We start from the raw sequence: 27,755 nt of genomic DNA on the forward strand, positions 1-27,755 counted from the left end.
GTGATGGTGGTACTGGCTCAGTAAAGGTTGAAGTGATGATGTACTGGTTTGGTAAAGGTTGAGGTGATGGTGGTAATGGTTTGGTAAATGGGGAGTTGATGGTGGTACTGGTTCAGTAAAGATGGAGGTGATGGTTGTACTGGTTCGGTAAAGTTTGAGGTGATGGTGGTACTGGCTCAGTAAAGGTTAAGGTGATGGTGATACTGGTTCGGTAAAGGTGATGGTGGTACTGGTTTGGTAAAGGTGGAGGTGATGGTGGTACTGGCTCAGTAAAGGTTGAGGTGATGGTGGTGCTGGTTCGGTAAAGGTGATGGTGGTAATGGTTTGGTAAAGGTGGAGGTGGTACTGGCTCAAGTAAAGGTTGAGGTGATGGTGTACTGGTTTGGTAAAGGTGGAGGTGATGATGTACTGGTTTGGTAAAGGGGGAGATGATGGTGGTACTGGCTCGGTAAAGGTTGAGGTGATGATGTACTGGTTTGATAAAGGGGGAGGTGATGGTGGTACTGGTTCAATAAAGGTTGAGGGGATGATGTACTGGTTCGGTAAAGGGGGAGATGATGGTGATACTGGCGCGGTAAAGGTTGAGGTGATGATGTACTGGTTTGGTAAAGGGGGAGGTGATGGTGGTACTGGTTTGGTAAAGGTTGAGGTGATGATGTACTGGTTCGGTAAAGGGGAGGTGATGGTGGTACTGGTTTGAAAAGGTTGAGGTGATGGTGGTACTGGTTTGGTAAAATGGGAGGTGATGGTGGTACTGGCTCAGTATAGGTTAAGGTGATGGTGGTACTGGTTTGGTAAAGGTTGAGGTGATGGTGGTACTGGCTCGGTAAAGGTTGAGGTGATGATGGTACTGGTTCGGTAAAGGTTGTGGTGATGATGTACTAGTTTGGTAAAGTTTGAGGTGATGGTGGTACTGGTTTGGTAAAGGTTGAGGTGATGGTGGTACTGGTTTGGTTTGGTAAAGGTTGAGGTGATGGTGGTACTGGTTCGGTAAAGGTTGAGGTGATGATGTACTGGTTCGGTAAAGGTTGAGGTGATGGTGGTACTGGTTCGGTAAAGGGGGAGGTGATGATGGTACTGGTTCGGTAAAGGTTGAAGCGATGGTGGTACTGGTTCGGTAAAGGTTGAAGCGATGGTGGTACTGGTTCGGTAAAGGTTGAAGCGATGGTGGTACTGGTTCGGTAAAGGTTGAAGCGATGGTGGTACTGGTTCGGTAAAGGTTGAAGCGATGGTGGTACTGGTTCGGTAAAGGTTGAAGCGATGGTGGTACTGGTTCGGTAAAGGTTGAAGCGATGGTGGTACTGGTTCGGTAAAGGTTGAAGCGATGGTGGCACTGGTTCGGTAAAGGTTGAAGCGATGGTGGTACTGGTTCGGTAAAGGTTGAGGCGATGGTGGTACTGGTTCGGTAAAGTGGGAGGTGATGGTGGTACTGGTTCGGTATAGGTTGAAGTGATGGTGGTACTGGTTCGGTAAAGATTGAGGTGATGGTGGTACTGGTTCGGTAAAGATTGAGGTGATGGTGGTACTGGTTCGGTAAAGATTGAGGTGATGGTGGTACTGGTTCGGTCAAGGTTGAGGTGATGGTGGTACTGGTTCGGTAAAGGTTGAGGTGATGGTGGTACTGGTTCGGTAAAGGTTGAGGTGATGGAGGTGATGGTGGTGCTGGTTCGGTAAAGGTTGAGGTGATGGTGGTGCTGGTTCGGTAAAGGGGGAGGTGATGGTGGTGCTGGTTCGGTAAAGGGGGAGGTGATGGTGGTGCTGGTTCGGTAAAGGGGGAGGTGATGGTGGTGCTGGTTCGGTAAAGGGGGAGGTGATGGTGGTGCTGGTTCGGTAAAGGGGGAGGTGATGGTGGTGCTGGTTCGGTAAAGGTTGAAGTGATGGTGGTGCTGGTTCGGTAAAGGTTGAAGTGATGGTGGTACTGGTTCGGTAAAGATTGAGGTGATGGTGGTACTGGTTCGGTAAAGGTTGAGGTGATGGTGGTACTGGTTCGGTAAAGTTGGAAGTGATGGTGGTACTGGTTCGGTAAAGGTTGAGGTGATGGTGGTGCTGGTTCGGTAAAGGTTGAGGTGATGGTGGTAAACGTTGAGGTGATGGTGGTAAACGTTGAGGTGATGGTGGTAAACGTTGAGGTGATGGTGGTACTGGTTTGGTAAAGGTTGAGGTGATGGTGGTAAACGTTGAGGTGATGGTGGTACTGGTTCGGTAAAGGTTGAGGTGATGGTGGTACTGGTTCGGTAAAGGTTGAGGTGATGGTGGTACTGGTTCGGTAAAGGTTGAGGTGATGGTGGTACTGGTTCGGTAAAGGTTGAGGTGATGGTGGTACTGGTTCGGTAAAGGTTGAGGTGATGGTGGTACTGGTTCGGTAAAGGTTGAGGTGATGGTGGTACTGGTTCGGTAAAGGTTGAGGTGATGGTGGTACTGGTTCGGTAAAGGTTGAGGTGATGGTGGTAATGGTTCGGTAAAGGCTGAGGTGATGGTGGTCACATAGAACTCTCCCTGAGAAGCTAAGGATGTAACGAATCCCCTCCCTATAGTGATGACTCAACGTCCCCTCTATGCTGGTTGTCTCTCCTCCATTGTTCCCTCCATGTCTACCAGTCATCTCCCCTCCACCCCGGAGCTCTGTGTCCCCTCTGTGGCCTCTCCTGGCCGGCTCCTTCATGCTCCTACATGGCGCAGCCTCAGTCCCTCCCGCTTCCCGCCGTGCTCGGAGCGGTGCTCTGCCAGGTCCAGGCTCCGCCTGTGTCAGGCCTCGTCCCCCTCCTCCAGTGATCAGACCCCTCCTCTTCCCCAGGCCCAGTCTCTGTCCGCCATGTTAGTGTCTCCCGGTCCCGGCCTACTAATCAGGCCAATTCTCGGCGCAGTGTGTGGTGGGTGGGCTCGGTGCCCGAAGGTGTGAGCGGTGGAGTCCGGCCTGTACGGGGTGAGTAGAGGCCGAGCACATCTCTAGCCCGGGGGGGATGGGGAGGACATGGACAGCACGGAGGAGGCTCCCCGCATAGAGATGAATGTGCCCCGTGCTCAGCATTGTATACACTCCGTGTACTTCCCATGTGTCACCACAGACACTGGGCCCGGGACCAGCACTATGGGGGAGACCAGAGAATGAATGGGGACATGAGGACCAGCTGGGAGAGCCGGACACCCCTCAGTCATCACATTGTATATGTGTACAGAGCGCCCCCCACTGCCAGGGACCATGTACTGTCCATACTGACCTCCTCATATTGGGACCATGTACAGTCCACACTGACCCCCTCCTGTCATAGAGGGACCATGTACAGTCCACACTGACCCCCTCCTGTCATAGAGGGACCATGTACAGTCCACACTGACCCCCTCCTGTCATAGAGGGACCATGTACAGTCCACACTGACCCCCTCCTGTCATAGAGGGACCATGTACAGTCCACACTGACCCCCTCCTGTCATAGAGGGACCATGTACAGTCCACACCCCCCCCCTCCTTCTGTCGTAGAGGGACCATGTACAGTCCATACCCCCCCCCAGTCTTAGATGGACTATATACAGTCCATACTTACCCCCTCATGTCATAGAGCGACTACAGTCTATACTGACCCCCTCCTATCATTGAGGGACCATATACAGTCCACACTGATCCCCTCCTATCATAGAGGGACTATATACAGTCCACACTGACCCCCTCCTGTCATAGAGGGACTATATACAGTCCACACTGACCCCCTCCTGGCATAGAGGGACTATATATAGTCCACACTGACCCTCTCATGTCATAGAGGGACTATATACAGTCCACACTGACCCCCTCCTGTCATAGAGGGGCAGCACAGTCCACACTGACCCCCTCCTGTCATAGAGGGGCAGCACAGTCCACACTGACCCCCTCCTGTCATAGAGGGACCATGTACAGTCCACACTGACCGCCCCCCTGTCATAGAGGGACTATATACAGTCCACATTGACCCCCTCCTGTCATAGAGGGACTATATACAGTCCACATTGACCCCCTCCTGTCATAGAGGGACTATATACAGTCCACACTGACCCCCTCCTGTCATAGAGGGACTACATACATTCCACATTGACCCCCTCCTGTCATAGAGGGACTATATACAGTCCACATTGACCCCCTCCTGTCATAGAGGGACTACATACGTTCCACACTGACCCCCTCCTGTCATAGAGGGACTACATACGTTCCACACTGACCCCCTCCTGTCATAGAGGGACTATATACAGTCCACACTGACCCTCTCCTGTCATAGAGGGACTATATACAGTCCACACTGACCCCCTCCTGTCATAGAGGGACTATATACAGTCCACACTGACCCCCTCCTGTCATAGAGGGACTATATACAGTCCACACTGACCCCTCCTGTCATAGAGGGACCTGCACAGTCCACACTGACCCCCTCCCGTCATAGAGGGTCCTGCACAGTCCACACTGACCCCCTCCCGTCATAGAGGGTCCTGCACAGTCCACACTGACCCCCTCCCGTCATAGAGGGTCCTGCACAGTCCACACTGACCCCCTCCCGTCATAGAGGGTCCTGCACAGTCCACACTGACCCCCTCCCGTCATAGAGGGTCCTGCACAGTCCACACTGACCCCCTCCCGTCATAGAGGGTCCTGCACAGTCCACACTGACCCCCTCCCGTCATAGAGGGTCCTGCACAGTCCACACTGACCCCCTCCCGTCATAGAGGGTCCTGCACAGTCCACACTGACCCCCTCCCGTCATAGAGGGTCCTGCACAGTCCACACTGACCCCCTCCCGTCATAGAGGGGCCTGCACAGTCCACACTGACCCCCTCCTGTCATAGAGGGACTATATACAGTCCACACTGACCCCCTCCTGTCATAGAGGGTCCTGCACAGTCCACACTGACCCCCTCCTGTCATAGAGGGACTATATACAGTCCACACTGACCCCCTCCCGTCATAGAGGGGCCTGCACAGTCCACACTGACCCCCTCCCGTCATAGAGGGGCCTGCACAGTCCACACTGACCCCCTCCCGTCATAGAGGGGCCTGCACAGTCCACACTGACCCCCTCCCGTCATAGAGGGGCCTGCACAGTCCACACTGACCCCCTCCCGTCATAGAGGGGCCTGCACAGTCCACACTGACCCCCTCCCGTCATAGAGGGGCCTGCACAGTCCACACTGACCCCCTCCCGTCATAGAGGGGCCTGCACAGTCCACACTGACCCCCTCCCGTCATAGAGGGGCCTGCACAGTCCACACTGACCCCCTCCCGTCATAGAGGGGCCTGCACAGTCCACACTGACCCCCTCCCGTCATAGAGGGGCCTGCACAGTCCACACTGACCCCCTCCCGTCATAGAGGGACTATATACAGTCCACACTGACCCCCTCCCGTCATAGAGGAACTATATACAGTCCACACTGACCCCCTCCCGTCATAGAGGGGCCTGCACAGTCCACGCTGACCCCCTCCCATCATAGAGGGACCATGTACAGTCCATACTAACCCCCCCCGTCATAGATGGACTATATATGGTTCATACTGACCCCCTCCTGTAATAGAGGGACTATATACAGTCCATACTGACCCCCTCCTGTAATAGAGGGACTATATGCAGTCCATACTGACCCCCTCTTGTCCTAGAGGGACCATGTACAGTCCATACTGACCCCCTTCCATCATAGAGGGACCATGTACAGTCCATACTGACCCTCTCCCGTCATAGAGGGACCATGTACAGTCCATACTGACGCCCTCCCGTCATAGAGGGACCATGTACAGTCCATATTGACGCCCTCCTGTCATAGAGGGACCATGTACAGTCTGCACTGACCTCCTCCTGTCACAGAGGGACCTGCATAGTCTATGTTGACCCCCTCCTACAACAGAGGGACCACATACAGTCCATACTGCCCACACACACTGCTTGACCCTTGGCATACAAGGACCATACACAGTCCGCACAGGCAAATCATTTGTGTGTACATATAAAAAGGTGAAAAACGTATTTATAATGTTTTCTTTAAGTGATCACATTCTCCGTCTGTTCTCAGCTGCATAAGGAGCTCAGATACCTAGGGTAGGAGAAACAGCACCGCACTGATCTTCCCAGTGAATAGCACGGAAGTCTGATCATTGGAGGAAAGCAGACAGTTCTCAACATAGCCAGAAAACTGACCATGCTGTGCTCTCATGCCTAGTGTGGTCAGTTTTTATGCACCCCTGCGCATTTGCTAAGCAGCAGCTGTTTATCTTGCGTGTTGCAAACGCATGCCAATGTGCACATGTTCCCGGCACCCAGCAGTGTGAACATGGCCTCGTTTGTATTGGGATTCATCCCTTTTAGGCCGCAGTCGCACCATATCTGTTGGGCTGCGTTGATCTGCACGAATCAATGCAGGCTCAGTGTAAGGACATACAGAAAAGGGCCATTTTGGGCCACAGCCAAATTACCTGCCAATATGTCTTTGGAGTGTTGGAGGAAACCCAAGCAAGCACAGGGAGAGCATACAGATTCCACTAGATAGTGTCTTGACCAACATTCGAACAGGGAACCCTAGTGTTTCAGGGCTGGAATTGCTATCCGCAGGGGCACTGTGATTGGCTGTCACAATGTTCATGGCTTCGGGAGCCTGCAGGTGATAGCAGTGGTCACTGTGCTGGAAGCTCTGAATGAGCATGCTCCCAGCACAAAGGAGGCTGGCTGTGTGTATATACAGTGTGCGGCAGTTCAGCATTAAAGCCCACCGTTATGGTGGTATTGTTATGGCAGGAGTGTGAAGCAGTTTTACTGTGTTTACTCAGTGCTATTTTCTTACCCTGTGGTATTCATTTATGTAAATTGAGACAGCGGTGAAACCCGTGACCCTGTCCTTGCAAGTTTAGGAAAATAAAGGCAGCCTGTAAACGAACATGAGGTGTGCTTACCTTTCCTGCAGCCTTTGTCTTGTATTGATGCTCTCTGGCCATCACTGGTTTCCAGGATTTCCGGGTGTGATAAATAACTGCTCTCTTGCCGTGGTTCCTCCCAAGAGCCTCCACTTCCAAGCACACTTCCTGTATGTGTACATGCGTGTATGTATTGATATACAGTTGTGTCCAAAATTATTCAACCCCCAATGCTGTAAAGGGGTTTAGGGACTATAGTGTACATTTGGAATTGTATTCAGAATCAAATCCTACAAGGACGTTGTAACTACCCAAATGCAACTAAAATGACATCAATTGTTTATGTAATACAGTAGTAAATGGTTCTTATGTGGTTTCTTCATTGCCACAATTATTCAACCCCTTAAAGACTACCACTCTGAAGAACAGAGGTTCATACAGGTGCTTTCCATCAGGTATTGAAAACACCTGTGGATGTCACCGAGCAGCAATCAAGCATAATAAGCACCAATTAGGCAGCTTTAAAATGACTGTGATACTCAGCTCCTTCTAGACATTTACTGGTGTGGTTACAAACATGGTGAAGGCAAGAGAATGGTCCAGGAAGACAAGAGAAGAGGTGATTTCTCTTCACAGGAAGGGCAATGGCTATAAGAAGATTGCAAAGATGTTAAACATACCAAGAGACACCTTAGGAAGCATCATTCGCAAATTCAAGGCAAAGGGCACTGTTGAAACGCTACCTGGTCGTGGCAGAAAGAAGATGCTGACTTCGACTGCTGTGCGCTACCTGAAGCGTAGAGTGGAGAGAAGTCCCCGTGTGACTGCTGAGGAACTGAGAAAAGATTTGTCAGATGTGGGTACAGAAGTTTCAGCCCAGACAATAAGACGCACACTGCGTAATGAAGGCCTCCGTGCCAGAACTCCCAGGCGTACCCCCTTGCTGTCTCCAAAGAATAAGAAGAGTCGACTGCAGTATGCCAAAAGCCATGTGGACAAACCACAAAAGTTGTGGGATAGTGTTCTGTGGACTGATGAAACAAAATTAGAACTGTTTGGGCCCATGGATCAACGCTATGTTTGGAGGAGGAAGAACAAGGCCTATGATGAAAAGAACACCTTGCCTACTGTGAAGCATGGTGGAGGGTCAATCATGCTTTGGGGCTGTTTTGCTTCTGCAGGTACAGGGAAGCTTCAGCGTGTGCAAGGTACCATGAATTCTCTTCAGTACCAGGAGATATTGGATGGAAACGTGATGCAGTCCGTCACACACCTGAGGCTTGGGAGACGTTGGACCTTTCAACAGGACAATGATCCCAAGCATACCTCCAAGTCCACTAGAGCATGGTTGCAGAGGAAAGGCTGGAACATTTTGGAGTGGCCATCGCAGTCACCAGACTTAAATCCGATTGAGAACCTCTGGTGGGACTTAAAGAAAGCAGTTGCAGTGCGCAAGCCTAAGAATGTGACTGAACTGGAGGCCTTTGCCCATGAAGAATGGGCGAAGATACCCGTAGATCGCTGCAAGACACTTGTGTCAAGCTATGCTTCACGTTTAAAAGCTGTTATAACTGTAAAAGGATGCTGTACTAAGTACTAAGATTGAATGTCACTTGGGGGTTGAATAAAACTGATAATGCTGTGAGCACAGAAAAGACATTTGTGGTTATTTCATTATAACTGTTATGTTATATTTGTCTGACCTACAAGTGCCTCTTTAATGTAAATGTAAGCAAGATGACTGAATGATCAAAAGCAATGTCAAACTGGCCAAAACACTCAATTTCAGTGGGGGTTGAATAATTTTGGACACAACTGTAACAGCCAATCAGGCTTCAACATTAAGATGAAGGGCAATGGGTGACTCCCCCACATTTAATTCTATTTGCAAATAATGTCCAGTGGCCGATAAGAATTGGACCACTAAGGGCCTGTTCACACTAGAATGCAGTGCAGGAGATCCGCGTTCCTGCGTGGCTTCCCTCACCGCATTCCAATCTGTGATCTGCTGCGGGGGTCAGTTCCAAGTTAAGACGCCCTAAACGCAGGTCGCAAGCACAGTGTGTTTGCCCACAGCAGATCGCATGGTACAAACGTTGCCATGCGTTTGCATGCACTACTTTTGGTGTGGTACATTTTCAGCTCATTTCTAAATTAATAGGGCTGAAATCTCACTGCACAGAACTGCATGTGAATCGTACAGGAACTGCACAGTATACCTGCGCAATTTACATGCAGTTCCTAGTGTTAGTGGGCCCTAAAATCTCACCCTATGTTTATTTGATCTCTACTGCATGTATGAGAATGAAACCTACTACCTTTCACTTCTCCACACATTATACTATTTCATTGGACGTACCTTTAGTCAGCTACCATTAAAGGCAATCTGTGGTCACAGCATACACTCTCATTTAGAACATGAGCATTGTAATAACAATACATACAATAGTTCTATTTGACAATCAAGTATGCGATTACTTGGAAAATCTCCTTTTATGTTGTGAGCTCTGCCTGTCTGCCGGCCATTTCTTTCCACAACTTCCTGGATTCAATGCATTCTTTGAAACTTCTCTGCTGTTTACTTTCCTTTTTTAAGGACTACATATCTCATGATTTTACATTTTGAGGATAGATATGCTTTAAAGTATGTGTCTGTGTGCCAGCGAGGAGATTTCTTTTTTTCTTCCTGTCCCATAGACACAGCAGGAAGTAGGAGGGGAACTCTCCAATGTAAGTTGGATATGTCTCCAAGAACCAAAATTTATTAAATATGAAATGATACTCACAAACAGTGAAATAATTTAGGCATGTAAGTCCTCAGAGGAACGTGAAAGTTAGGAAGCCTGCACAAGTCCCATCATAGGAGTAGATGCTCAGAGTACAGCTGACGTGTTTCGAAGGGCATCCCTTCTTCATCAGAGCTAACTGAACTATGAGTGCTCACTCCCATAGAATATATAAATAAACAATATGTATTTGTGATGCCATCATAGAAGTATGATGATTTCTATGATGGCATCACAAATACATATTGTTTATTTATTCTGATGACACCTTGGCCCCTCCTCCCAGCCTGAGACTGCCCAACCCAGAGGGGAGGGCCAAACTTCAGTCCTTGTGTATATATGGGAGTGAGCAATCTTAGTTCAGTTTAGTTCAGTTAGCTCTGATGAAGACTTTCAAGTTCCTCTGAGGACTTACATGCCTGAATTATTTCGCTGTTTGTGCGTATCATTTTGTATTTAATAAATTTTGGTTACTGAGGTAATGCGCAAGGTTGGTGCGCTTCTCGTTTTTGTTTCACTTTGCCTTACTGGTTGGGCTTCCCCAGCCTTGTTTGGAGCTGCACAACCCTATATTTTTATATATTTATATATTTTTTTATCGTATATACTTCAATTCCCACCACTTTTTTTTTTTTTTCTACATGCGTTTTTTGTGTTTTTTTTTTCTTTTTTTTTTTTTTTCCCCTGATTGTCTCCCCCCCCCCTTCATATTCCACCTTCTTACCTGCCCATCTTACCCTTTACAATCCACATCATAGTAATAACGTTTATAACTAAATATTTCCTGTGTAATCTTTTATCTTCCACATGCGTTTTTTTTTTTTTTTTTCCCCCATTTCTTTCTTTTCCTTCTATTCTTCCTATCTTTCACATGTTCTACAGAAAGCAGCTGCTCACCGTTTATTTCTTATGTTTTCCACCACTGCTTGTTAAGCCTGTATGCATTATACATTTTTTTTAATTTCACTACCCCGCCCTCAGTTGCCCCACCCCTTCCTCCTCTCCTTATTTATTGGCTCATTCCACTAGCCAATCAGGTCTGATGAAAAGGCAGGTTGCCTAGAAACGCGTCACCGCCCCCTTGGAGGATTTCCAGCAACGTTCTGATGTCATTTCCTGCCCGGTGGCCATCTTGGATGTGCCTCAAGCTGGCTACTGTACCCACGCTGATGTGAGAGATCAGCAGTGCCTGCCCTGGATCCCGGTTCTTATCTGCGCCGCGACTCCCGGTTACTGCGCCTGCCATCCTCGCTTCCTCCTGTGGGACCCGCCTAGAGCGCCAGCCACGCAACACCTTGACATTACAGCCATCCATTTGTGAGAGTCCGGTTTACTCTAGAAAGTGCAAGCCTCACGACGGTGTCTACATTGCAGCGTTGTATATATATGTATACACATATATATACCATCTATCTCAATCCAGTACTGTTTGCATCACAAGGCTTTTTTTCCCCTCCTTTCCCTACCCCCCTCCCCTCCCCCCTTCCCTCTCCTCACCACTAAAGCTGCATCATCTACTTGTTGCCCCTTTATTACTAGCATGTACGATTATATATCTTAATTTCTGTTTACTGGATTATTTTGTTTAAGGTTTGCTGAGTGAACCTTATGTCCACTACAAATTCTCTTGCGCCAATTGCATTTTTATTTTTGTCTTTTATACAACCCTATATGCACTGGTGGTCGAATCTTCCAGTTCTGGTTCCATCCATTCGCCACCCACCTAGGTCTCAGAGCGCAGGAGAGTTCGTTTCTGGGATACGTCTCCAAAACAGGTTTCCCCATTGGAAAATTTCCACTTGGCTCCAATTTCTGTGAGAAGCATTGAATTTCCCATGCTGGAGATGGTGGTCACCTGGGACATATAAAGAGGTTCACAGCAGGGACGCAGACATCCCTATTGGGATCTTCCATTCCTGTGACAAACATGTTGAATTTCATTTCACTTTCTATATTGGAGAAAGTTGTTTCCAGGACAAATTAAAAGGGCAAACCTTTCTAGTGGGGAAAGACAGTAATAAAAACTTGACCATTTATAAACATTCTATACTAAAAATAAAGACTTGTCTTTACGTACACTTAGTCTATGTAACCTCTCACCTTTTAAAGCAATCCATTTAGTTTACAATAGAAATGAAAGGCAAAACATTCGTGAGTAGATATAAAAAAAAAATGATAAATACCATTTTTATAAGTAATCACATAATCTCTGTTCTCTGCTGCTTAAGAGTGGGGAGAGAAGAAACAGCAGCACGCTGATTTTCCCAGTGAATTGCTAAGGAGGGGGGGCTTGTCAGCACAAGTCTGATCATTTTAGGAGAGCAGATTCACTTCTCAGCATAGCTAGATGACTGACCATGCTGTGCTCTCATGCCTAGTGTGGTGAGTTTTTTTTTAAATAGGAAAGCAGAACAGGGGTGTGGAAATTTTTGAAAAAAACTACTTGTCCAGGGACTAAATCGGGGCCCCCAATCTACTTGTCCCTTATAACAATCTACTTGTCCAGATGAAAAAAAAAAAATGTAACCAAAACCGTATTTAAATTGAAGGTGATTTTAGGAATATCTGGAGCTTTTAAAAGCAAAAGAGGCTTTATGGTGACTTAAACGTGTAATATTTTTAACATTGCACTGTTTATCTCCTCTTTCCCTCCGTCTCTCTCCAACATCGCACCCGGGGACTATCAGGGAGGAGAGAGACCTTGCAGTGTAATCAGCACTGATTGGCTGCTTGTCAGGAAAAGGTGGGTCAGGGTTTATACTTTATCTTTTTCGCTGCCAGAGCCGTTTTTGCGTTTTTTGCACACGTTTTAAAAAATTATTTTAGGCCTGAAGATTACATAAAACCCCCTAATATGATATATTTTCTGAAACCAGAGACACTAGAGAAAAAAATAATGGTAGTTCCAATTTTTTATGTTGCATGATGTTACTGCAAAATGTTAGTAAAAAATACAAGTAACTAATTTTAGGGCACAAAAAAAGCTATAAATTGCCCTATTTTTTTTGTAAACTATAAAAGCTGAAGTTGCATCGAGTCAATAGATATCCAACTTGTCAAACCTTAAATTTGTGCGTGCTCTTGAAATGGCGGCGGACTTCAGCACCCTATATTTTCTATAGGTTGACACATTTAAAATTCCTTATAGGTCACCAGTTTAGTGATATTTTTATTTATTTATTTCAGGTACTTATATAGTGCCGTCAATTTACGCAGTGCTTTACATATATATATTGTACATTCACATCAGTCCATAACCCTCAAGGGGCGTACAATCTAAGGTCTCACATTCATACATACACATACTAGGGCCAATTTAGACAGGATCCAATTCACCTACCAGCATGTCTTTGGAGTGTAGGAGGAACCCGGAGTACCCGGAGGAAACCCACGCAGGCACAGGGAGAACATGCAAACTCCAGGCAGGACGTGCCGTGGCTGGGATTCGAACTAACGACCCTAGTACTGCCAGGCAGAAGTGCTAACCATTTAGCCACTGTGCTGCCCGGTCTGGTGCTAGAATTGTTCTGGCGTGCGCGGCGATATGTAACGTGTGTTGCAATCAGCAGTTTCATGTGTAGGTGCCCCAGCGTGTGCATTTACATTTGTACGTGTGTATATGTGGGGGGCCTCAATATTTTTTTGGGGGGGGGGTGTTATATGCTTGGGTGTACATTTAATTTTTTACAATTTAAAAAAAAAAGTAAAAAAGAAAAATGTGATGATTTTTGGTGACCGGTTCTCTTTGAGATAGACCTTGGATGTCTCCACTCTGCTCCACTGAATGTAATGTGGTTTACATTGCACCATATTACATTCTTTCCTGGGGATTGCAATACAATCTTTTAACGGGGACCTGGAAGTGACATTGTAACGTCACTTCTGGGTCAGCATAAGAAGGGGAGGGGAGCGGACTTGTCTGCTTTTCTCCCTCCCCTCTAGCCGACTGCAAGCCGGGTCCGCAGATGGGCAAGCGGAGCCCGGGAGACCTCACGCCGGGGGAGTGGAGAGGCTGGCACTGTGTGTTGCAATCGGCGGCATCGCTGCCGCTAATTGCTTCACTTGACAGGTGAGCCCTGCTGCTTACCCGCAGCATGGCTAAAGGTAGGAAGAAACTACTTGCCCGGTGCCCAGAACTACATGTCCCGGGCGTCAGGCAATAGGAATCCAACATCCCTGGCAGAAGGACTGGTAGGAACAGCAGGGATTTCACACAAATGAAACAATACAAAGGGAATAGAATACTTTTTATAAAAGTCCATGGTACAGCAGGCACCTATCAGGAATATGAAATGTTGGCTTTACATATTCTTTAAGTAAAATGTATCTAATCCCAAGTACAAAAATATGTTGCAGTTTACCAGTCCTTGGATGTGGTGGCTGTATTCGTTTTTATTTTTTTGGTCTTTTCCCCTTAATTTTTATCTGGTTATTTTGCCAGTAACACACTTCCCGTCCTAAAGTGACTACAATAACTAGAAAAGCTACAATTTCTGGGGAAATTGTGTGAAGTGTTCTTGCCTCCACCAGTAGTCTACAACTCACACTCTAGCTTTTGTCACTCTGCTGCCTGCTCACACACCTGGGTTCCTATGGCAACTCACTCTACAGCAAGGGCAGAGAAGAGCGGTTAAAAACAAACTGCTCCAACTTGCTCACTTCACTGGCGGTTGCCATCTTCAAACGGTTGTAGTTTAAAAACTATAAATCCTACACCGAAGAGCTTTTTATTGTGAGAATCACAAGACCCAGACCTACATATTGATGCATAGTATGTTTCTGAAATATTAAAAATGAAGGCACAGTTGCAGTTTAGAAATTGCCCTTCAAATTTGAGGTGGCTAGAGTGGAGTTTCAGTGAATGTCAATGGGTGGCGTGAGTTGCAAACAAATGGTCATATTGTGAAAACTATCAGGACTATGGCTTAGCCGTGGACATTTTTAATGGCAGCAGGGATAGCTGAACGTTTTGATATAAGATTTGTGAAGGTGGACTTGAAAATGAGGGAGTGATGGCAGTTTAGAAATCATGTCCTGATTTTTCAGCTCACACTCTTTTCGGTATATTACTGTCTATGTAGTGTAAAAACTGTGGGAGGAGTTAGGGTGGTAAATTTGGCTATAATAATAAGAATATATATGTGAGATAACAGTAAGTGGTCTTGCCATGCAAGAACACTTAATTACTGTACTGTATCTATGGAGGAGCGTCGCTGTCACCTTAGGACAGCAAAATTAGGGAGTTGGGAGAGCGAAGTTCCTCTTTAAGTCACAGGATTTTTGGAAGGATCAACTTCTTTTCACTTATTAAACAATTATGACAAAACACATTCAATGATAAGTTATACAGAACCAAAAAGAGTAAATAATTGTTCATTTTTAGGGTTTACATACACCTTACCAGTCACTATTCTGTTTTATTCCACATTGTGGCAAACCTTTTGCCACACAATACCATTCAATAATATCATTATTTTCCCAACTGTTCTACAATCAGTATCTGTTGCAATTTTGTTTTGTTTGTTTTTAGCTCACGGCTGTAGTTCTTTCTGCTTTATGTGCTCCAGTGAACCCCAGTATTCAAAATATTCTGGTATTATCACGAAGGGAAATGTTGTCCAGCTCAAAATATGTCTGCATTAATTCACATATTATTGCCACATTGAATCTAATGATCATTAACAAAATACAGATAAAACAATAACCATTTTAACTGAAAAGTTCATGTACTTGGCTACAATTTAGCTTGGAATTAGTGTTGTAAATATATCCCATAGGCTCAGAAAGCATTCCCATAATTCACAACATTTTTTTTTTTCTTCGCCAGGTGGCATCTTTTAGTCTTGACTACCTCCTGTGGTTATTTGGACACCTGATGGGCATGTCAGGAGCAAAGCAGAAAACATCCTAGAGACAGTGGGCTGTAACGAATCTCAAACATAATCCACATAGGGTGAGCAGAGCTTTCATGTATTCTGCCTTTTACCACTCAATATGTTGTTTTTTTTTTTTCTTTAGTTTGGCAGGTGTTATACTATGTTGTTAGATTGTGTTTTAGATGAACATTACTGTACAATGTTTGAAAAGGAACTCCCTTCTTTTTTTTTCACCACCTTACCTATACCTCTGGTTGTCTTTTAAAAAAAAAAAAAACACCTAGCGTTGTCTATGTAAAGCAGCGTTAAACCCAAAAGCAATCATTTATTATGTTGCAGCTTACCAATTCTTAGATGTGATGGATGCTCTAGTTTTCTTTCTTTAGACTTTCTTTCCTCTGTTTTCATCTGGTGATCCAGCCAGTACGTCTATTGTTTTTCATCAGAAAAGCTCTCATGCAGTTTCAGGGAAGAGACAGACCATTTAATACTTGTAGAGGTGTTTAAAATGATCAGCTTCTATTTATTTATGTAAAAACTATTTCCCCAAATGGGAAAAAAATTGCTTTAACTGATTATAAAGTGTTTAGCTGGAGTTTTGGCTTCAATTTGTTACTGTATTGAAAATTTGCTAGTACATCTAACACTTCCCTCCCCCTAGACTAAGAATGCTGCTGTCCAAATCGTCCTCCTGTGCTCCTTCATTAGGAGTGGAGGAACTCTAATACAGGAGGTGTGTTGCTGGCCAGATCACCAGGTGAAAACAAAGGGAAAAAGCCTAAGAAAAGAAAACCGATGCAGCCACCACATCTAATGACTGGTAAGCTGCAATACGTCACATTTTTGGTTACAACTTTAATACCAGTTTAAACCTGCTGCTCTGCTGTCAAACAACGTGTCCCAACGCTGTTCTTTTAATTACTGATGTCATTAGACGACTGGGTGTCTGTTCTGGGTTCTTGAACCTAGCCTCCTGATAATACAACACTGCACATGTGCAGTGTCTCTGAGATTGCTCGGCATTGCCTTCTGGAATGCACATTGTTAGAATCTCAAGAGGCTCTGGGAAGGGGTGATATGTTGTCCTCACTTCATTTTTGCCTAGGGGAGAAAAGTCAGAAGAGCAGGTCCAAGTCCGACAGCATACCCTTAATGCCATACTGTTCAAAGCAAGACCTAACAATATCTCAGCATTTCTGTTATGTACATACAAAAAGTAAATATTCTACATCTTACAAAATTCATCTTACTATGTTCTCTGTTCATATTTGTCTGGGCCTGCATACAATAGACAATTTGCATTGCTGTAAATATTTAAAGAATTTTAAAGAGAGCATGAACTCTGTGAAAACTGTCATAGTGGTAGATTGACTGTATATTTTTCTGGATAAAGTGACATTTGACAAGGGGTAGAAGGGTAAGGTTTTAAATCTGGCAGGTCCACGTTGCCTATTTCAGCCTTGATTTTTCCCATACATGGCAGTGGGGCAAAAAGTCCTTCTTGGGCTTCATTCTTGTGGCCACATACACTATCAAGTATGGGTATATTTCTGAGCTCTGTAGTCACAAATGTTTGCGTACAGCTGTCACAAGCAACCTGCCAAATCAATGACAGGCTGACAGACGCTGAGGCTGTACACACATTAAAGAGGTTACACTCACACAGGGATGAAAGAGCCTTGCATTTTGCACACTGATTCTCATAGATTTTAGATACATTTTAAGCCAGTTTATAACCTGAAGCCTTCAAAACCTTTCATGTAGTTGCAGGGGTAAGAGTGAATAGGATTACTATAGATTTGAGTGACAGCTCCGTAGTCTGCTGACATCAATTCCAAGATGGAGGTGCCCAGCAACAGTCTCAGGGCTGCATCAATATGTAATAGAGACAATCCGTTTGACCAGCTGTGAGCGAGCACTGAGCTATGATAAGACTGCAAGTGGGTGGTAATATTATGCCATTGCAACATGAGTGACAGCTCTGCTGGGACCACCAGCATAATAAACAAGATGGTAGAGCCCAGGAGAGTAAAATGGGGGGCCAGTTCTCACTTGTGTGCACTATAAAACTCCAGTCACTGCTAGGACACAGAAAACAGTGCATTGTATTGCAGCACACTGGAGAGGATCTCATGTCACTGTACAGCAGAGCAGCATGAATGAAAGGTCACTTTTGTGTAGTTTTAACAATGTTTTAAAAAGAAAAAAGGAACCTGTGTGATGTTTCAAATCACAAACCACTGCTGCGGTTTATCTGAGTGGCAGCTGTCCGTCTAGTGTGAACAGCGACAGGGTCATGGGTTGCCAAGTCTTATTGATGCATGTAGAGAGCGAAGGCTGCCCTGTGTAGTCCAATCCAATGGAAGAGCTACTGTAGCTCAGATTACTGGAAAAGATATTGCTGGTTCCAAAAGTGTCAGAACACACAATGCATCACAGTTTGTTGCGTATGGGGCTGCGAAGCCGCAGACTAGTCATGGTGCCCATGCTGACTCGTGTCCACAGTCAAAAGTGCACACAGTGGCACATGAGCATCAGAACTTGACCACAGAGCAATGGAAGAAGGTGGCCTGGTTTAATGAGTCATCTTTTCTTTTACATTATGTGGATGGCTAGGTGTGTATGTATCACTTATCTGGGGAAGAGATGGCACCAGAATGTACTATGGGAAGGCAAGGTGATGGAAGCAGTGATATGCTTCTGACTGTTTGGTGCCAGATACCACAGCATACCTTCAGAGGAGGTAGTGAAGTCCATGCCTCAAAAGGTTAGGACTGTTTTGGTGGCAAAAGGGTGACCTACTCAATATTACGTGGGGGTCACTACGCATAAGCTTTTAATATATGACAAAGGATTCCCAGAGCAGTATTGATTGGCTAATAGTGCAGCCATTATCTTTTAAGGCAGGCTATTGCTGAAAAAAACAAAGAAAAAACTAAAAACAAAGTGGACAACTTCCAGTCTCGGCCAATTCTGACATTCCTATAAAAAGAAACCCCAACACACACACACACACACACACACACACACACACTTTTAGATTTTTTTCAGGTTTTTACCAAGACATATTCAAGCAATAGTTATATAATGGATGTGTGCTGAAAGTGCACACTCTCACGTTTAATTTGAGGGTATGTACATCCAAATTGGAAGAAGGGTTTAGGAATTACAGCTCTTAAGAGTAGCCACCCCCCCCCCTTTTTTTTCAAGGGTCCAATTACTTTTGGTCAATTGAATATAATGAACATTTTTAATATTTTGTTGAGAATACTTTACTGGCAATGACTGCCTGAAGTCTTGACATTACCAAAGACTGGGTTTCCACTTTCCTGATGCTTTGCCGGGCTCTAAGTGCAGCTGTCTTCAGTTCTTTGTTTGCAGGTCTTTCTGAGTGAAATGCATGCTCAATGGGGTTGAGATAAGGTGATTGACTCCCCTAACTGGCCATGGCAGAATAATTCACTTCGTTTCCTTCAAAAACTCATGGGTTGCTTTTGCAGTGTGTTTTGGATCATTGTCCATCTGTACTGTGAAGCGCCATCCAGTCAACTTTACTGCATTTGGCTGAATCTGGACTGACAGATCTCTAAACATTGCAGAATTCATCTGGCTGCTTCTGTCTTTTGTCACATCATCAATAAACACCAATGACCCAGTGCCACTGGAAGCCATGCATGCCCATGCCATCACACTGCCTCCACCATGTTTTACAGATGACGTTGTGTGCTTTGGATCATGAGCTGTCCCAAGCCTTCTCCACACTTTTTTTTTTCCATCATTCTGGTACAGATTAATCTTAGTTTCATCCATCCAAAGAATGCTTTTCCAGAACTGTTCTGGCTTTTTAGATTTTTTTTTTTTTGGCAAAGTCTAATCTGGCTTTTCTATTCTTCAGGCTTATAAATGGTTTGCACCTTGAGGTGAACCCTCTGTATTTTCTCTCGTGAAGTCTTCTCTTGATTGTAGACTTTGACAGTGATACGCCCACCTCCTGGAGAGTGTTCTTCATTGGTCTGGATGTTGTGAATGGGTTTTTCTTTACCATAGAGCGGATCCTGCGATCATCCACCACTGTTGTCTTCCGTGGACGTCCATGCCTTTTTATGTTGCTGAGCTCACCAGTGTATTCTTCTTTCCTCAGAATGTACCAAACTGTTGATTTGGCCACTCCTAATGTTGCTGCTATCTCTCTGATGGATTTGTTCATTTTTGAAGCCTTACAATGGCCTGTTTCACTTGCATGGACAGCTCCTTTTGAACGCACAATGTAGGTTCACAGCAATAGATTCCAGATGAAAATACCACACTTAGAATCAACTCCAGACCTTTTTACCTCCTTAATTGATGAAGAAATAACGAAAGATTAGCCCACACCTGGCCATGAGACAGCTTTTGATTCAATTGTCCAATTACTTTTGGTCCCTTGAAAAAGGGGGATGTCTACTCTTAAGAGCTGTAATTCCTAAACCCGTCCTCCAATTTTAATGTACATACCCTCAAATTAAATGTGAGAGTGAGCACTTTCAGCCCATAGCCATTATATAACTATAGCTTGAATATGTTATGGTAAATACCTGAAAAAAATCTAAAATTGTGCCTGTGTCCAAATATATATGGACCTAACTGTATATATTTTTAAGCAGAGACCCTGGAGAATGAAATGGTGGGTGTTGCATATTTTTATGTCACACTATATTAGCCCAGAGGTTTTTCAAGCTCAAATGTTTTGGGAAAAAAAAACGCTGAGTAAATAAATACCAAACATGTCATGCTTTAAAAGGAAGTACACCTGTGGAACAGTACCTAAAAATCTCCATAGGCAACAAGTCTTTACAGGTTACCAGTTTGGTAAGGTTGCATCCTTACCAGGCTCCCCATTGCTCGGGAGAGCCTGGTAAAGGCAGCAATGGGAGGCAGGAGGCACCCCCTTCCTCTGACTGACTGTAAAAGTATTCCTGCGGTTGTATTGTGGGAGAGTGTGTGTGTGTGTGTGTGTAAAAACACCTCGCTGTCACATATACACATATGACCTACATTAGTGGCAGTAAAAGGGGTAAAGGTATAGGGACACACCAGAAGCCCAGACTCTCTCAATGGCAGCTAAAGACCTCCATTGTGTCTGCACCAAATCCAACAAGTGAAAAAAATCTAACTAGCTTTTCATATAAGTTACACATGAGCAGGGTTGTTCTCAGAACAATACAATCCATTGCACATTTATCAGCCAGCCAAAAAAAAATACTCTAAACTAGTTGTGGCGAACCTATGGCACGCGTGCCATAGTGGGCACACAGAGCTCTCTCTGTCAGCATGCTAGCCAAGTTGCTCCGACCGACCGACTCATTACGGACGAGCCCTGACTCATTAACCGTGACTTGTCTGGTCCGTGCGCTGCCAACAAAATGATAGTTAGATATTTACTTGGAGTGGGATCACTGGACTGTGATTTTAGCAGAAGCCCCCACAGGCCCACAAGGTAGGAAATGCACTCCAATACCTTTTTCAGAGCACGCCAAAAGCTGGTGGTCTCTGGAACAACCTATGAGACTTATGCTCCAGAATATAGGAGAGTTTGTCTTTTTAAGAAGGAAATAAAAAAAGAAGAGGGATGCAAGATCAATTTTTGTAGAAGCAAGAAACTTTGGATTAGAGGGTAAGCGTAAGGGTGACAGATGTTGGAGTGTTATCACATGGTGGATAAGTTGACACATTTATGTGAGTTTTATACATAATTGGAATTGTGATTTAAGGAGATAATACACTATATGTGTTTTTTTTGTATGTATTTTTACATGGGGAGAGAGAAATATCTAAGAAGAGGAAAAGGGGTTCACATGTTTACAGATTCACATATAAATTGGAGAATTTGATCAACTTTATGTGGTGAGAATTTGTGGCGAATCAAAGAAAAACTTGCGGCATAAACAATCTCATATGACTGTGAAAAGGGACTAATAATTTCATGTTGGACTTGCATACCGGGCTCATACATATTCGCCAGCGCACCATGGATCTCCAAATAAGGACCAAAGAGGTTTTTATTGCAAAGAAGATCACATCACAGAAGAAAGTACATTTCGGAGCTGCGCGGGACCACTTCGTCAAGCATGTGAAATATGAGTGCAACAGTGACTATACACAAACCACCAATCAAAACCAAGAAAAACATCCCCACCCCCCTCCTCTGTTGTCTCATGATGTCATAATTCCGCCAAAATATACCAAATTTCATAGAGTTCCAATGCTATGTGCATATCCCTATGTATGTTAAAATTCACCTTATGGCAGGCCAAGCAGTTGTGGCTTAAATGCGTATTGTTGATCGGGCACACTAGCCAGATGTGCCCAATCGAAAAACACTGGCGAGACTAAGTGTTGCCATTGCTAGGCAATGGAGGGTGGCCACCAATCCAGGTGTGTTTTAGTGTGATGCTTTTGTGTCATGCGCACACAGTTACATGGTGATGGGAGATGCCAGGCCGCTTGCCGCCGCCGTCATGAAGACGAGTGACATCAGTTTGTTTGTCTGGCCGGAGGCAGGCTCAGCTCTGGAGTGGTAGCTGAATAGAACACCAGAGTCGGTGATAGCCATCAAGAGAAAAGAAAACAGATGAAAATACATAATGAAAGATGAAAAAATGAAACATGCCAGGGCAAAAACAATTGGGAAACAGAAAAAGGAACAAAAACAAGGGGGAAAAACATAATCCTTATAGAAGACGAGGGTGGGGGTATTGTGATCATGAATTACGCTGATTATAGGGATGGTATGCTCTCTATGTTGGCAGACACCATGAGCTATGCGGCATTAAAGAGGGATCCCTTACAAGGTACTAAGAATGGATTGAGGAACCTGATTGACATTGGGAGAGCTAACTGTTGGATAACCGATGGGATTGCTGAATTTTTGCTTAATGACCACCCCATATACCAGTGATTTATGGACTACCTAAAATCCATAAGGGGACTACTTCCCTGTAGTTCAGACCAATTGTTTCTGGCACTGAGGCTATTACCCAGCCATTATCCCAGTTTAAAAGACTCTCACTTGCAACCACTTGTCTAAAAACTACCAGCTTACATTTATGACACCAATGACTTTCAAGATAAGCGAAGGGCTTTTCCCTCATTTCAAGAAGGGTGGAAATTGGCCATGATGGACATTACATCTCTTTTATACATGCATACCCAATGACGCAGGTTTGCAGTTGGACATTTTCTGACCAAATGGGACTCCTCTGTCTTACCAAATTTATATATAATTGAATGCCTTGAGTTTATTCTTGCTAATAATCATTTTAAAGGGCAAGACATACATGCAAATCTGAGGTACTACCATGGGCAGCTCGGCGGCTCCCTCATTCGCAAACCTGTTTTTAGGTTACTTGGAGGAATGTCACATATATCCATCCACTTTGTTCACTTAGTGTTAGAACCACCTAGCAGGGCCTCTAGCAGTCCACAAGACAGGATTCCCCAGGGCGCGGAGTCTAAGCCCCAGTCTGCTTGTTCACCAGGGCCCCTGATGATGGGGATGGGCTTGGAGCAGACAGGGACCAGTTCGCGGCCCCTGAGTACACCCGCCTGTGGTAGAGGGATCCGCCAGAGGTATATGCAGGTAGAGAGCCTGACGTGAAGAGGCGGAAGGCTGAATCCGAGCAGGATGGATGGATGGCAGAGTAGTAAGCGGGGTCAGTAACAGTGGGATCAGCGTAGTACAAGGCGGCAGGCAGAAGAATAGTCAGGTCACTCGCTGGGGTCAGTAACAGGAGTTCAGATCAGGTATGGGGATATCCAGAAGAGAGGTCAACTAGCCAGGGGGTCAGAGCAGGAGAAGTCAGCGGAGGTCAGGTTCAGGCAAGTTCAGCAACGAATCTCAATAGCAGGAATACAGGAACACAGGAGCAAAGACCATACGGCAATGAGTGTCAGTGCAGGGCAGGTTTAAATAGTGCGCCCTGCCCTGCCATTGGTGCCAGGCGAGCGATCGCGAGTGTGCATGCGCGGCCACCGCCGTCCAGGTTTCAGTGTCCGCCGGATCGAATGGATCGGCACTCCGCGCATGCGCGGAGTCACTCGCTGCCGCGATCCCTGACACTTAGCATGTGACGGCCTGGATGAGGTATATAGATGACCTCTTTATTATGTGTTCTGGCAGTCATAATGATTTCTGTAAATTTGTTGGTTTCCTTAATTAGTTTTTTGCAGGGATAGTATGTAATTCTGAAATTTTAGCATGTCAGATGTGATTTTTCTTGATGTGATGATCACCAACACCCACAGTAACATTTGTTACATCCCTTTATACTAAACCCACGGATAGAAACACATTACTCCACTTTCATAGTGCACATCCTGCCCATCTACGCAGGAATTTGACTATTTCGCAGTTTGCAAGGGTTATGCATATTTGCCCAAACACTGATGGGCAACTACAGCTTGAGATGATGCACCAAGATCTAGATCATGGATACCCTTCTCAGGTGCTATATCGTGCTCTAGCCAAAGCTTTAACTGATCGACTTAGGACTATTAGTCCAATCGATCGGCCATTGTTTATTCAGACATTTAGCCAGGATTCCAGGCCAATAGCACTTTGGCACATACTATCAAGGTGAGACCCATGATGGCATGCAAGCATAGTAAAACACAAAGGGATCATTTGGTGCAGGTTGACCCAATACACACGTACACTAGGATTCCACCTAGGATATCCCAGAGAAAGGGTTGCTACAAATGTTTCATTTGCAATGTATGCAACTCGCTCATTTGTTGTGAGTTTTTTTCACACCCACACAGGGGTAACCAATATCGGACTATTTTAATTGCAACACTGATTTCTGTGTTTACATTCTTAAATGTCCTTGTGCATTAACCACTTGCCCTCCAGAGGATTTACCCCCCTTCCTGACCAGGCCATTTTTTGCAGTACAGCTCTGCTTTACTTGAACTGACAATTGCACAGTCATGCAACATTTTTTCCTACAAATTGAGCATTCTTTCGGTTATATTTAATTGCCTCTGTGTTTTTTTTTTTGTTTTTTTTTGCGCCATAAAAAAGACCAATTTTGAAAAAAACACAAACAATATTTTTGACTTTTTGCTATAAAACGTATCCAGTAAAAAAATAAAAATCAAATTTTGTCATAAATTTAGGCCAAAATGTATTCTGCCACATGTCTTTGCAAAAACAAAAACCCAATATATGTAAATTAATTGGTTTATGTGAAAGTTATAGCATCTACAAATGGCAGAATATATACGGGAATTCTTATTTTTTTTTAAAAAATTTATACTAGTAATGGCGGCGGTCAGTGACTTATAGTGGGGTTGCGGCGGGCATTATGAAACGGGTGGCTGAATAACTGCCACTGACATCCCCTTTGACATTTAATACAGTGATTAGTGCTAATAAAAAGCACTTACACTGTACTAATAGCACTGGGCAGAAAGGGGTTAACATCTGGTACAATCAAAGGGTTAACTGTGTGCTGTTTTACTGTGTGTGTGTTTTACTAGGGAAACATACTGCTTTGTATTGCTCTGCTATACAGAGCAATATAAAGCAGCATGTCTGTGCTGACAGGGGAGAGATCTATGTTGTTTATGCACACAGATCTCTCCCCTTTCACTGTTCCTCGCCGGTCTTTGGCCAGGACCCAGTGATAGAGAGCTGTAGCCAGCAATGGCAGCACGGGTAGAGCGTGCGCCCCCTACCCGGAAATGCAAAATCAGGCGTGTAAATATACGTGATTTTGTGCAGCCATGCCGCCCTGTTGCAGTAGTTCTGCTATAGGGTCGGCAGGGAACCAGTTAATCTACGTTGGCAAGACGAGGTCCGTTTTAAGAAACTTTCAAAAGCACAGAAGCAATATGAGGACCACCCTGGCAAAAACAGATGTGTAAAACGATCGATCTTAGTAAGCCTGTAGCTGTGTATTTTGTGACATTTGAACGCCAAACTCATGAACTACAGGGGATGGTGATCGAACATGTCAAACAACCCATCAGGGGAGGTGATTGCGATCGATTACTCCACCGTCGTGAGGCAAACTGGATATACACGGACACAGTTCAACCCGGTGGCCTCAACACTAATGTCATTGTGAAATGAAATGCTGTGCTGCCAATCCTGCTCCTTCTTCTTAGAAACCACAAAGTGTCCGTGTGAATGTGCTGCAAAACACCTACCCTCTTTCTGGGGAAGTGCTTATGTGAACAACTCTACCTACATACTAGCTACAGTTAAAAAAACTAAAATTTGTGTATGACTATGGTGGACGTGCAATAGTGCACCTCCCCCAGTTGTGAATATGTGTATGCTAAGTGAACCAATTCGTATGCCAAACACATCAACTAAATATTTATAAAAATACAACACATCAACTAAATGTATAAAACATCTGATCTGTGATATGGTACTACAATGCACCTCCACTGTCAAAATGTGCACAAATGTCCATATATCCAGAAACAATGTCCAGTAGTTAAACCAGTTCATTCCTTGTTATTGGATAAGCAATGTCCTCATACTATAAAATACCTTCCACATCCTACAGAAAAGTTGGTGAATTGGTGATAAGCGCAATGCCAAATAATATGACAAATGATCAGTGTTGACACTCATGCTCCCCCTCCAGAACTGCACTCACCGCAATATGTTGACCCCCCCTGTGAATAGGTAGGTCAGAAGGGTTTTATTAAATGAGGTCTTCCTGCTCTTCAGCCTTCCACTATAATTATAGGTCATCTTTTGCAATCGGATCCTCATAATGGTCCACTTTCTCCTCCTCCACCCAAGACATGCAATGGGAAAATCAAAGGGAAGCTTCCATAGCGTTATATTGTTTATTGTAGTTAAAATACACATAAAATTGCACATACAGGTATTCCATGTGTGGGCACTTTAAAACCAATGTGTTCTGGAACACCGATGTGCTCCACTTCCAGACGTGGACAAACCGGAAGTGACACAATTAGCCCCACCCAATGCGTTTCGTCATAATGACGTCATCAGGAGGAGGGCTAGTATTGGATAAGGAAACCTATGAAAAACTAACAGGAGACCCTAGAAACAAATTGAAAGCAAAATTGCTAAAAGTGATTAGAAAAGCTCAGAAATAAGGAATTTTACATCTCCTAGATTGTAAGCTCGAAAGATCAGGGCCCTCGAACCCCTCGTGTATCGCGCTGTCTCTGTCTTGTCTCATGTCTTGTCCCCCTGCCTTTGTACAGCACTGAGCAAGCCCTTTGGCGCTATATAAATACTGTATAATAATAACAAATGAGAAAGAAGCTAATTATCCCAGAAGCACCTAAAACACCCATTATTTACCAAGTTCCAAAAATTCACAAGGATATCAATAACCTACCTGGAAGACCCATTATCAACAGAGTCGATTCATTATTCTCCAGAACGGGAATATTTGGATCATTTTTTACAGCCTATAGTACAGAATTATCTCTCATTTATCAAAGATAGTAAAGAGCTCATCAATTTAATTAAGTCAGTAAAAATGATTGACAAATGTTTACTGGCTAGTATAATGTTAATTCGCTCTATACCAATATCAAACAAAAAGGTGCACTATCAGCTGTTGAATGGGCCCTAGAAGGAAACTCCTCTTTTAAAAACAGATTGTATTTATGCTTGAAATATTGGAACTAGCCATGAAAGGCAATTATTTCTGGCATGATGGACATTTTTTTGCACAAACAAAGGGAGTAGCTATGGGTGCGAAGTATGCACCTACAGTAGCGAACATATTTATCAGTAAATGGGGAGCTGAAACCATTTATCATCATAACAAAAGGAATTGTTGATGTACAAAAGGTACATTGACGACATATTCATTATATGGGAGGGATCAGAAGAAACCTTATTGGAATTTCTTGAAAAAATTAATATAAACAAATATGGCCTCTCATTACAGCAACTCATAGTAATATGAGGATCAACTACCTAGACTTGGAATTTTCATAAAAGGGGAAAATATAAATACCCACACATACTCTAAAGAGAGAGATCGTAAAGAGTACATTCCGGTGGCTAGGGGTTATCCCTAAGGGACAAGTGATGAGGATTAGGAAAAATTTTGATTGAGAAATAAACGGACATATTCATGTAAAAATTTATACAGAAAGGATATGAAAGATCAGACACTGAAAAATCCAAACAAGAGGCGCAGAAGATGAAAAGAGAGGAATTATTAAAGACTACACAAAAACAAGAA

General features: G+C 44.4%; 1 protein-coding gene across 2 annotated transcripts in view; it reads left to right on the forward strand.

Moving 5' to 3' along the window:
• The first annotated feature begins 2,768 nt into the window (after positions 1 to 2,768).
• The window catches only part of ZNF592 (zinc finger protein 592), a 66,241-nt gene continuing 41,254 nt past the window's right edge, over positions 2,769 to 27,755 (forward strand). Inside the window, exons 1-3 of one of the 2 annotated variants that reach the window (XM_089655277.1) lie at positions 2,769 to 2,923; positions 15,474 to 15,599; positions 16,184 to 16,342. The gene's annotated coding sequence lies outside the window, so the exon portion shown is untranslated. The remainder of the gene's footprint in view (positions 2,924 to 15,473; positions 15,600 to 16,183; positions 16,343 to 27,755) is intronic. The other variant, XM_089655276.1, reaches the window with a different exon arrangement.

This window comes from Staurois parvus, unplaced genomic scaffold, assembly GCF_062004578.1.
Source record: "Staurois parvus isolate SC_StPar_1 unplaced genomic scaffold, SC_StPar_1.0 ptg000832l, whole genome shotgun sequence".
Taxonomy (NCBI): domain Eukaryota; kingdom Metazoa; phylum Chordata; class Amphibia; order Anura; family Ranidae; genus Staurois; species Staurois parvus.